At 33.3% G+C, this 8,987-nt stretch overlaps 1 long non-coding RNA gene across 2 annotated transcripts; it reads right to left on the bottom strand.

Annotated features, from left to right (window-relative positions):
• Window positions 1-3,845: 3,845 nt before the first annotated feature.
• LOC149425889 (uncharacterized) lies at window positions 3,846-5,162 on the bottom strand. Of its 2 annotated transcripts, XR_016304263.1 has the most exons (3): window positions 4,918-5,162; window positions 4,721-4,829; window positions 3,846-4,197 (listed from the first exon to the last, which is right to left on the bottom strand). It is a non-coding gene; the product is annotated as an uncharacterized LOC149425889 (long non-coding RNA). The 2 variants fall into 2 exon arrangements; XR_016304264.1 differs by having other exon boundaries at window positions 4,721-5,162.
• Window positions 5,163-8,987: the final 3,825 nt, after the last annotated feature.

The raw sequence follows: 8,987 nt of genomic DNA, 5'->3' as shown, positions 1-8,987 counted from the left end.
TTTTTATTTGTAATCTAATAAAGCGAAGCGATAGGTAAACCTTCAATTTAGCTAAAACATATTTTTTGGTATTGATAATGTACGATTCGTTATAAAGATTAATCAAAATAGTGATTTGGCATTAAGCTTCGCCTTAATATTAGCACGCGGTCCAGAATTGGAAGACGTGAGATGAATCAGTACGTACCTATCTATGACAACTATACATTATGTTTATGTTCGAATTATGGTTCACACCATGCATAGGCTGGATCAGACCGTTTATTTGGAATAAATACAGGGTTTTCCAATAAGAGGTGTTATTTTCATATTCAATCGTAAAAGATCAATGGTTTCATTGCTTGTGTGGCACGTAGCACCGTCTTGTTGAAAGTAAACGTTGTCCAGATCAATACCATCCAATTCCGGCTATAAAAAATCATTAATCATCTCTCGATAGCGCAATCTATTCACCGTAACTGTTGCTCCAGCCTCATTTTCGAAAAAGTAAGGTCCAATGACTCCGCCGGACCATAAACCGCACCAAACAATCACACGTTGAGGATAGAGAGGTTTTTCAACAATAACTCTTGGGTTTTCCGAGCCCCAGATGCGACAATTTTGCTTGTTGACGAAGCCACCGAGGTGGAAATGGGCCTCATCACTCAAGATGATTTGCATTTGATTCACGCAAATGATTTTTAATAATTTCAATGTGTTGTTCAGTTTCAGTGCCGGCAACCCGGGCGTTTATTTAAGGTTGGTTCTGTACAGATGTTTTTTTTTCATTACCCTCCTCACTAGACAAAGTCTGTTCTGAGGCTGGTAATTAACAATTTATATATAAACCAAATGTTTAAAAGGTGAAGCGTGTATCGTTCCATTTTTATTAATGGCGTTTTTAGTTGTCAAATGTCAAAAAATGACAGCTTCAAACGTAACATCTACTGAAATAGCGGGCTATTCAAAATAACACCTCTTATTGGAAAATCCTGTATATGCTTACTTGTGCAAATTAGAGTTTGTGCAAGCAAGGTTTTCCAACCCTGTATTATTATACTGTCGGTGTTTTGAAGAATTTATATTTTTGGGCGAATATGACACTTTTATTAATCTATATTGCGTCTTGCTCTTAAAAAATGGACTGGTATTATAGTGATAGACTTATCTCAAATGATATACAAACAGTTTATTGGGAGAATAAATAATGTTTATTATAAAGATTTTAAAATGTCCAATGAACTCCCTTTATTTAATGCATACAACCAATTAGGTATTTTTATATAACTTTAATAATATTGTAATTATGTACAAGAATAACATAAATAGATTCACGCGTTTCTTCAATTAACACGTATACGAGGTGAAAGCAACCAATCAAATATTTCATATATTTCTGTCGCCAAATGGGAAAAAAATTAAGTACATTATTGAATATGTTATGAATGAAAAGCCAATGAACACAAAGAAAATAACTATCATGCTAACTGAGCTAGGATTCAGGATCTCATTAAATAATGAAAGTGTTTACTAAAATAACTATCATGCTAACTGAGCTAGGATTCAGGATCTCATTAACCCTTAAATGCATACTGTTGCAAAACTGCAACATACCGTTCAAACCACCTTTTACTCTTTGGGGTATACTTAATGCATGCCGTTTTAGAATTATCAAGTTCACGGTTATATATTTTATCGAGTGGCATCACCTTTTTTTTTCAAAATTTTTTGTCAAATGTCACTTTTTCTTTAACAATGTGAAGATTCTCGAAAATTGGTTGGAGGTTTGAATTACAGTTTTGTTTTGCTGTTATTATTTTGATTTTCTTAGGTAAGTAGATACAATAATACAATACTTATATGTAATAACTCGTATTTTTCCGGTACACTTATTAGTTTTGAGAAATTTTTTTAGGTTTTTTATTTTTTTTTCATACGTAAATTGTTCATATTAATTTTTATTAAATACATGTAAACCTGCAACAATTTTTTATTTATTCAAATATCATTAAATAATTACAAAAAAATTAAATTCTTTATATTTCTTTGCATATGCATGTAAATATCTACAAAATATTGTTTTTTCCAGAAAAATTAATAAATCATGCATTTAAGGGTTAAATAATGAAAGTTTTTACTAAAATAACTATCATGCTAACTGAGCTAGGATTCAGGATCTCATTAAATGATGAAAGTGTTTACTAAAATAACTATCATACTAACTGAGCTAGGATTCAGGATCTCATTAAATGATGAAAGTGGTTACTAAAATAACTATCATGCTAACTGAGCTAGGATTCAGGATCTCAAAATAATGAAAGTGTTTACTAAAATAACTATCATGCTAACTGAGCTAGGATTCAGGATCTCATTAAATAATGAAAGTGTTTACTAAAATAACTATCATACTAACTGAGCTAGGATTCAGGATCTCATTAAATGATGAAAATGTTTACTAAAATAACTATCATGCTAACTGAGCTAGGATTCAGGATCTCATTAAATAATGAAAGTGTTTACTAAAATAACTATCATACTAACGGGGTATTTCACCATCCTGCTCATAAACTGTCAGAAGCACTATGCATAGGATAAAGTATTATTTCGATTTCACCAACGCTCAAAAACGCCTATATGTAAGATAAGGTCCCTCTTCACTATAGGGTACTTGAAGCAGCTAATAGTGGTTATATGTCGGATATATTAGCCGAGTTTTCTACCTATTGCCTTTCAGTACGTTTTGACTTGACACTTGATACTTTTGACAGCTGTGAAGTTTACATTATTTTACTTTTATGTGGATTTAATTGAGGATTTTGCCAGAATTGAAGATGCAGAAGCATATGACGGGTCGCGGGCGTCAGTAATGCGAATACCAAGAGTGAACAGTAAGTGACAATATAAGCTTATGAAAAAAATTTGGAAGTCTTGAATGATGTAGATTTCATTTCGCGCTTTCGACTGATGAAACATGCTGTTATGTAATCCATAACCGAATCATCGACAAAATGTCTCGGAGAACCACCACCAGGTATGTTATTTTAATACAAATACATAACGAAATAGCTGTACTCAAATAATAACAGTGTATGTACCCAGTGACGTTAGTTACTGTGTGTAATGTTATTTTGTGTGCCCACATAATATATTATTATATCCTGCTACAAGCATTGTACATAGATACACCATAATATAATTGTTTTCAGGATTAATGCTGCACCAAAAAGAAGTGCTAGGAGGCTATTGTACACCTCCGTCCAGTGTACGTTCACTTCCCTTAGGACCTGGCTCCCAAAAGAGGTTTATTTATAATTTGGATCAGTTCCTAAAGGCTATCCTGCAAACATGTTGCAAATCGCAATGTCACCAAGTAAGAATCTTTGCTACTTCAATAACATACTACAGTAGTACATACTATAGTGATAAATAGTCATTAGAATCAATGAAGACTATTAAAATGATGAAAGCGCTAGCCAACTTCATTCACAAGACTCATCGGGCAAGTGACAAGCACAGTGTTGTCGCCTGATGGCATTGCCATTGCACTGAAATAATAATGTTGATTACTGAAATTACTTTCTCTTATTTCAGGTGAAAAAATGCTGAAGTACGCCTCAACAGAAATGGTGTGTTCTGCATGAACACGCAAGTAATCTGCTATGCCAATTTAATTATTAGATTCAACTGCTTCCAGGAGAGGTAGATTGGATCCAGTCACGAGATCATTGAATAATGTTTATTGTTTAATAATCTATTATAATTTAAGTTCTATATTTGTAAATAATTATGTATTAAAAATATATATTTGTTAAAAGGGAATGGAATTAAAAAAACATTAATTTATTATTGCAATTTTTAATTGTGCTTTTCAGTTTCAATTGCCTCTTATCATCTTCCTCCTATTTCCTCAATTGTGTTCAAGTATCAGGACCCTCTGGAGTCTGGGGAATTCTGTTTAACGAGACGGCGGCTTATTTGAGGCAGTGGCCGCCTCACAGCAGACACCGGCTGCGGCTGCTTGATCATCGAGGCGTGCGAAGCAGGGGGATGGGCCAACTATCCCACGGCATAAGGTCTGAGGCGGGGGCTTCTGGATCGGAGACTGCGTATCCAAAAATAGCCCTGGAAGTGGGCGGTTATCGAGGAATGCTTCGTCTTTATCTTCTTCTATGGAGAACACCTCCATGAGTACCTCTTCTGCAATGGCATTCGGGTTATCTGGAAGTATAAGAGAGAATAGTGCGTTTTTAGTAATTTACTATAAACGCTCCCGAGAGAATTCAAATAATTCTATGAAAAAACATTTAGCGTTTGATAAATATTTGTCGAAGTTTGCAAATTTTCATATTAAATTAAAAAAAGTTAAGGGACAATAACTTTCATAACATCTTTGTCTAATTAAATACATTTTTTGTTTCGTGTAAAGTAGTAATTACAGTTTTCATGATGAAAAAACCATTTGTAAGTGACTTTATAAATGTTTGAGTTCAAAAATTTTATATTTTTAAGTGCATAAGTCGATTTGTACTGCACAAAACTGAGAGTCTTTAATCCACATTCAAGAACAGTATTTTATTTTGAAATATATTAAAAAATAGCGAATTTATATGGAATCTGAATTCTGACAGTTCGAGATGCACGTTGCAAGGCTTTAGGGATTAACAGGAAGAACAATAATTCAAAAGAATCATTGCGTGACATTGTGTGACTTTGAACATCCTCATTTGTAATATTATAATACCTGATGCCGTTATCTCCTAAGGACATCACCGCGTCGCTATATTCAAGTAGTTTGTTTACACTGTCACTCGTCTTTCGTAAAATTAATGCTTCGATCTCGTTTATTCATCCTGAAAAATAAGACAAATCTTTTAATTCGACTCAAATCTCTAGTAAGATCGCATAATAATTAACAATACCAAAAACTATTGTACTTACCAAGAATGAATTGGGCAGAAATGTCGTCTGCATAAATAAACCACGTCTGTTTACCGTTTTGACGTTTGCAATTCCATAGAAACAATCGCATTTTAAAGACAGGCGTTGCATTAGACATTATAAAAGCGCTGTTGCCAGAGAGATTCGTCTAATAGCTGCGTGGGACCTTGTTTTCTGTGGTGAAACGCACCTAGGTTTATGAGCAACTTTATCGTATGCATAATTTTATGTGACATATAGTTATGATAAACTTTATAAGGGTTTGGTGAAAAAGCCCGTAACTGAGCTAGGATTCAGGATCTCATTAAATGATGAAAGTGTTTACTAAAATAACTATCATGCTAACTGAGCTAGGATTCAGGATCTCATTAAATAATGAAAGTTTTTACTAAAATTCTAACATTTTTGTTTTATTTTCTTTATCAATGAAGGCGGAAAAGAACCCAGCCCTGAAGCAAATGGCACCTGAATTAGTTTAAATATCGGCGCCATTGACATACTATGACAAGAAAATAGTAACAATACTTTAGCTGCTTAGCGCAGTATTGCCTCCAAATAATTATTATAATAATATTTTGCTAATTTATATAGCGTCGTTACGAAAAATCACCTCTAGGGCGCTTGTGTGATTTGTTTTGCTTAACATTAATTAAATCATTATGTGTATTCTAACGATGTATTCAAGCTGTTTGTTTCTTACAAATAAATAAATTAGTACTTAAGAATTTTCAAAATCGAAAACCTTCATAACTTTTTCAATCTATAAACAAATGGAAAAAAGGTTTTTAATAAAAAAAAATAATATTGAAATGGAATTTCAACTGTTTCGAATTTTTTTATTTAATATTTATAATCTAGTTCCCAAATTTTCAGAGCCAGTGGAATACGTATGCTGTGAGGCTGAATGGAGTAGAGAACGGAATGATGGGCAAGATGAAGGCTCGGAAATACCTTGCTATTCAGATCTGGTCATCGAATGCGGCTTAAGTCACATGAGTCAATTTTTCGATTCTGAACGGTGGTCTTTGCACAGGGCATATGCCCTAATTGAAGATGCCAGTCTCATTGGCTCCTGGCAGTTGGGTCACTTGAGCGGTATACATGTAAAACAATCAAATGGAATATCCCCTTTACAATCATTTCGATGGCCTAGCGCACATACGTGGTAAGTGCGATTTAAAATTTAATTTATAAGAATACTCCAGGTTAAATAAAAGAAGTGAAGCAACAAAATCAATGTGAATTTCCTACGAAACATCTATTTACAATGTGAGTAATCTTGATATAATACTTAACAAAACACGTAATAGTTTTTTTGTAAAAACTGCACTTAACACATGCGTGCGCTAGGACATTGATTTTATCATACCAACGTAATGTGTCAAAGTGCGAGTAAGCCACCCAGTGTGCGCGCTATCAGCACAGTTTGACGTATTTGCAAAACAATTTAGTGTATCAATGCACCAGTGCATGCGTCGTAACACGTCGTGTCATTAATCTTGAATACTTATTTATTTATTTCACGCCTATTAAGGCTTTTACATACATATATATATATATATAAAAATATTTACGAAATTATACACGAAAATAGTGCAGGAAACCAATTGCAGAAAAATAAATATAAAGTCAAAATATCACTGAACTTGATCCACACAGTATTTAGAATAGAATAGAATAGCACAAAACATAAAAAAACCAAAATATTTTTTTCTCTTTCAGTTGACAAAATTATTATGTGTTAGTCAAATTAAATACCTTTATTAAAAATATTCCACTACTTGATGTAAAAAACTTCAATTGGGTATGCTTATACATATATTGAAATTGATGTATTAAATATATCAACAACATCGTTGTATTTGTTTCCTAGCTGTTGAATCCGTCGCATAGGAGTGTGATATTGGGACGTTGATATAGAATTGCTACAATAATATGGTAAGTAGGTACTGTCTTGTAACCGACCTGCTTGGAGTATGAAAAGAGATTACATATAATAAATCAGGGGTATCAAACATTGAATTAATGATTTTATACAAACAGGTTAAATTAATAATATTTATACATAGAACATATTTAGACTGGTCTAGGAACCCGGAACATTGACAATTATGTAGACAGTGGACAGCTCTTGAATGATAAACATAATAATATATTACAGAATAAACTGAAAGAAAAACTATCCCGAAGATGTGTAACATATTTATGCCATACTTTTACTATTTGTACTAAAAAGAATTTAAAAAATATTTTACTTCTTACGAGAAAATTTCAACAAAAATAGGGTAGGTACCAATCTATCTGGTAATACTTTCATACGAACATATCATTTACCATTATTATGATTAAGTACCTATCTACAATTTCAACATAATTGATCGCCTTGGCAACGTTGTACCAATTGAATATTCTAAAGGCAAATGGGTGTAGGAACTAATAAGTAGGCAATATAATGTAATAGCTAGTGGGTAGTTCAGTTGGTCAGTTCTGAAAATATTTCACGACAGCACCTGTGCATCGGAAAGGAAGTGAATTATTTAGCAACTAATATCAAAAGCGAATATGTCGGCCTTCTCTTTATACCAATAAGTTATTCGTAAAATAGTCTATTGATGAGGGGCGTGTGCAAGACACCGAATGATCACCCGCATAAGTTACAAGTATTTAAGGATATTTTCGTTCCATACATTTTTATAGAACCAAAATATCTGTGGTCGTTTTAGTAGATCAGTGAAACTGTCGTGTATTGAAAAGAAATGGTAAAAATCATGCTAGTGAGCTGGGTGGAATTATAGAAAATGATTCGGTATACTACTTACACTTTCATACAGGTTACAGGAACTATAATATATTAAAAAAAAATAAAAACTTAATTTTGTTTACAACGTAGACACCTATCAAACTCGATGATAACCTTGTAATATGCACAAAAATAAAATTACAGCAAATAATTATTATCATTATAAGTAAAGGGAGAATAATCAGTATTGCTGATTAATTTAGAATCTCTTCAAATTATTGATAATCTGGTTAAAAACGGGACTGCAGGCCGCTTTCTGATAAACTTTTAGTAAATTCGTAATAATTTCGAAACACGAGTTCATGCACCTGCGGTTTTTCTCAGTAATATAAAATGACGAAGTGCGAAAATGTTAGGATTTTTATGAACACGTATTCCGTCATCGCGACAAAACATTAGAATTTTATTAAAAGTTTATCAGGATACCTATCAATACATTCGTGAATGGCCTACATAACTGGCTGTTTTTAAACGGAATAAGAATAATTTGAAGAGATTCTTGATAAATTAGCAATATTTTTTTAAGTAAGTTTTCTGTTCTCTAGCACTTTGCATTTCCTCTGTGTGTAAATTGTTTTTGCATTCCGGTAAATCTTGTCAAGATCGTAGCCGTGTTTGATAGTACATATTTATTCGCCCAGGGCGCATGAGATTGCGACTATTGCGAGTTATCAACATTACGCGAAGTCCACTGTTCACAGAACTAGGTACTAGTAAACAAATATACACAATAAACAACAATCCGTTTTTCAATCCGATTTCAATCCTGACAACAACAGATATGGAATTCTCTGGTAAATCACTGTTTGATCAGGTCAAGTCACCAATTTGTAAGTAATTTAAGAGCGGCTGGGCGAATAAAGGAGTGTCATCATTAGAGATGACATACCTTCTTGAGTTTGGCCATGTCGAAATTTGGGATATCAGAAGAGTATAATGAGACGATTGTTAAATGCAAATGAAGCAAGGATTTTGTGTGAAGACAGGAGTTGTGGGGTTTTTCATCCTCTGCCTACCAATCCGGTATGTAGAAATGGTATGATAGCTAGTTAGGTAAGTGACATTCCCGAACGGTCGCAGTCACCTCCTAATTAGTAGGAGAATATAATATGAGTCGGTCTTCCTCACAACCAAAACTAAATTTTAGTTTTTCAGGAAACTGACAGCATTCAAACTCTCGAGTGGGGATTAAGTGTGAATGTCAAAACTGTCATAATATTATTTTGTAAGCAGAAAGCCAAGTGAGTGAGTCAAGGGGTCATGAAAACAT

The sequence above is a fragment of the Hesperophylax consimilis genome, chromosome 2 (genome assembly GCF_061612785.1).
Source record: "Hesperophylax consimilis isolate HC1 chromosome 2, BYU_Hcon_1.0, whole genome shotgun sequence".
NCBI lineage: Eukaryota > Metazoa > Arthropoda > Insecta > Trichoptera > Limnephilidae > Hesperophylax > Hesperophylax consimilis.
This window is presented reverse-complemented; position numbering and strand designations above follow the sequence as displayed.